We start from the raw sequence: 4,267 nt of genomic DNA on the forward strand, positions 1-4,267 counted from the left end.
CACCTCCCCACCTCCCCTCTGGGACCATCAATTTGTTCTCTAGAGTTAAGAGTCTGTTTCTTGTTTTTTTTCTCTCTCTCTCCTTTACTCATTTGTTTTGTTTCTTGAATTCTACACATGAGTGAAATCATACAATATTGTATTTGTCTTTCTCCGACTGGCTTATTTCACTTAGCATTATACTCTCTAGCTCCATCCATGTAATTGCAATGGCAAGATTTAATTTTTGATGACTGAGTAATATTCCATTTTATATATGTATATAATATATATAATACATATTTGGCTATTGTAAGTGCTGCTATAATGTAGGGCTACATGTATCCCTTTGAATTAGTGTTTTTTTTTTTTTTGGGGGGGGGCAAATACCCGGTAGTGTGCTGACTAGATTGTAGGGTAGTTCTATTTCTAACTTTTTGAGGAACTCCCATACCGTTTTCCATAGTGGCTGCACCAATTTGTATTCCTATCAACGGTGCAGGAGTGTTTCTTTTTTTCCACATCCTTGCCAACACTTGTTACTCATGTTATTGATTTTAGTCATTCTAACAAGTGAGGGGTGATATTTCATTATAGTTTTTATTTGCATTTCTCTGATTATGAGATGATTTAAAGATGTTGAGCATCTTTTCATGTGTCTCTTGGCCATCTGGATGTCTTAAAGATGGGGAAAGTCCAGATATTTTGTAGTCTGTATTTTGTAGGCAGTACCTGAACTGAATTAGGACAATTTTTTGAGATTATGTTATGTTTTAAGCTTCACTAATTTTTGTTTTCTTTTCTTTTCTTTTCCTGAAAGTAGATTTTGTTGCCTTGCCTAAATGAATATAATAATGTGGCTGGCAGATAATGGGAGTTGATTTGAGTAACTAGGGGCAGTCATTTCCTCTGCTTCTGACTTCAAGTGATATTTGGATTCCCATTCCAATCCCTCTGTAGTAGGAAGGAACAATGGAGGCAATTAAAACAAAAACTCTAAGAAAATACAATTGAAAATAAAAAAAGCAAAGAAAATGTCAATCATTTCCCATCCATTCTTAAAATATATATGCAGAGTGGGGGCAAGGGTTGGGCTATATGTCAGACACTAAATCTGGGTGCTAAGGTTATTGCAATGTATCAAACAAAGCCTCTTACTGTTCCCAGGATGTTTCCAATTAGGCAGTAGAGAAGAACATTCAGATATAAATATAACGATCTAACGATCTAATTACAGTTTGGATAAGAGATAGTACCATGAGATGTGTAGTTGTGCGTTGGTCAGGATGCTTTTAGCTAAAAATGACAGAAACTCAATTCAAACTGATCAAAGGATAAAAGAAAATTTTTTGGCTTACAAACCTAGAAAATCTGAAGGCAGGCTGGCTGAATCCAAGAGCTCAAATTACATGGCTGGAACTTAACTTGGGTCCATTTCTGCCATGATTACCTTGTGGAGAAGATCCTGAACTCTCCTTCCCCCATGCTAATGCCTCAATTCATATCCTCACAATTCTTAAGTCCAACAGAAAGAGAACTACTTTGTTTCCCATGCCTTGTTTTTTTTTTTTTTTAATTGTATATATTTATTTAGAGAGAGAAAGAGCACAAGCTGGAGGGGCAGAGGGAGAGGGAGACAGAGAATCTTAAGCACAATCCACACTGAGCATGGAAACCTTTGCAGGGTTCTATCTCATGACCCTGAGATCACCACCTGAGCCGAAACCAAGGGCCTGCTGCTTAACGGACTGTGCCACACCGGCTTCCCTGTTCCCCTTCTTCTGAAATGGAGAATTAAGAATCTTTGGTTCTGATTGGCCAAACCTCAAACACTCATACTTTGAAGTCAGAGTAAGATCAGCTCTATCCTAACAATATAGGCTAAGAGTAGGACTATGTTTTTCCTTAAAGAAAATCAAGATGATATTATCAGAAATGGGGGAAATGGTCATTGCACAGGAAAACCATAATAGCTGTCACCACACAGAGGACTAAGAGACATTAATTGGGATTTTCCTCCTGCTAATGAAAAAAATTTAAGAAATCTTTGCTAACTGCACCTCTGAGAAGGCTGATGAAAGAAGGGAACTGCTACTTTGGGCTGAAATATTAACCATGTAGGAAGATCTAGTGGTGAAAGAATTTTGACTATTTCCCTTTGGGAAGGCAGAAGGCTTTTCATTTATTGTTTCTCTAGTATCCATGGTGTCGGCCATTGTACAAAGCTCCTTAGGTGAGGATGAAAAGTGAAGTTAGAGTCTGATGTGCTCTCTACCTTAGATAACTAGATTTAATTCCTCAAGGAAAAATTAAGAAGAGAATGACTCTAAGGAGAAGCATGTCTCTAGAAGAATGAGTGGTAGGTAAAAAAGTAAGTTGCAGACTAGTGCAAACAAGTTTAGTATTTTAAAAAAATATTTTATTTATTTATTCATGAGAAAGAGAGAGAGAGAGGGGCAGAGATACAAGCAGAGGGAGAAGCAGGCTTCCTGCAAGGAGCCCAATATGGGACTCGATCCCAGATCTGAGGATCAAGCTCTGAGACGCTCAACCGCTGAGCCACCTGGGCTTCCCAAAACAAATTTAGTATTAATCAACCACATATTTTATTTAAAATAAACAAGACTTCACAGGGAAACATAATGAGGTCAGATCTGGTCTTAAGAGGACTGTGGAAAGGACAAAAGTTCTCTAACTTATGCAGTTAGTCACGTGTTCTCAGAGATAGATTCTGATGTCTACCACTCACCTTTAATTTACCTTGAATTCCGTTACCTTCCAGTTCAGGTATCAATTAGGACTAAAGCATGTATATCCTCTACATTGACATGGCCATTTATAGGTTGCGATCCCTAGAAATAAAATCTGATGCATTCCTGTCGCTCTTTCCTTAGTATCCTTTTCTGTCATTTAGGCTCAAATTCCAAACATCAGTGAAGGTGAGCCTGTGTAGCGTCCTAATCCTAGTACCAGACTGGCCATATCCATAATCTATAGTCCAGAGCATCTGCCCAATTTCCCTCCTCTCAACTTCTGCCTTGTTTCTAGCTCTTTCTAAATCTAAACCATGTTCTAAATTCTAGCTCCTCCCATGAGTTGAGTCTTGTCTTAAATCCATGACAGATAAGTGTACAAAATGGGTTAGAGCATGGGAATGAATTTCCCAAAATGACATGTGTGGTAGACAGAATAATACTTTCCCCACGCCGACTGGCCAAAAATGCCCATGCCCTAATCTCCAGAAATTGTGAATATCTTGCTTTACGTGGTGAAAGGAACTGTGCAGGTACAATCAAAGTTACAGACCCTAAGGGAGGAAGAGTATCCTGGATTATCTCAGTGCATACAATATAATCACATGAGCCCTTTAAAGCAGAGAAGTTTCTCTGGTTTGAGTAAAAAGGATGCAGCAAAAATCTGAGAGATTCCATGTGTGAGAAGGCATCATTATTGCCTCTAAGACTGAAGGGAGGCTTCTAGGAGCAAAATGTGCTCCCTCAGCTAACAGTGAGCAAGAAAATGGTGCCTCAGTCCTACAACTATTAGGAACTGTATTCTGCTGGCAACGTAAAGGAGCTTGGAAACAGATTCTTCCTAGAGCTTTCTAACTGGAGTGAAGCAGAATGACACTTGGGTTTCAGTTTTGTGAAACCCAGAACAGAGAGACCAGGCAAGCAAACTTGGACTTCTGATCTACAGAACTGTGAAATAATAAATTTATGTTGCTTTAAGCATTAAATCAGTGAAGTTTTTTTTTTTTCAGACATAGCAGCAATCAAAAACCAATACAATATGCTTCTAGATAAAGAGGAAAAGTATGAATTAGAAGGGTGTGAAATCATGGTGTCAAAAGTGGGTTAATTTCAAATGGAAGAGTTTTCTAGTGATGGTATGTATGGTTCTGACTTTAGTTGTATCTTGTTAAAAAAATGAGTAATTGTCCATCAAGCTGGATAATGCTGAGCAAAATTCTTTCTTATAAGGTCCAAGTCAATATCTAAGTTACAAGCATAGTTTGTGATAAGATAAAGAGACTGTGAAAAGTAATAAGTGGAAGGTATAAAACTAGTCACACGAGTAATCATCAGTCCTGCGGGCATATGCCTAGTCTTTGAGTCATAAATAAATCTTTTATGATTTGAATCCAAGTCTGTTTTTGGAAGGCTCTCTTTTATGTCAAATCTCATCATATGTGTTGGGAAAAAGTTTAAAAAATAAGAATGGTTCTATATTAAATGGAAATAAAGCAGTTGACAGACTTTAAAATTCTTTTTGGTTGTTTGGGCTC

Source organism: Canis lupus, chromosome 14, assembly GCF_048164855.1.
Source record: "Canis lupus baileyi chromosome 14, mCanLup2.hap1, whole genome shotgun sequence".
Lineage (NCBI taxonomy): Eukaryota > Metazoa > Chordata > Mammalia > Carnivora > Canidae > Canis > Canis lupus.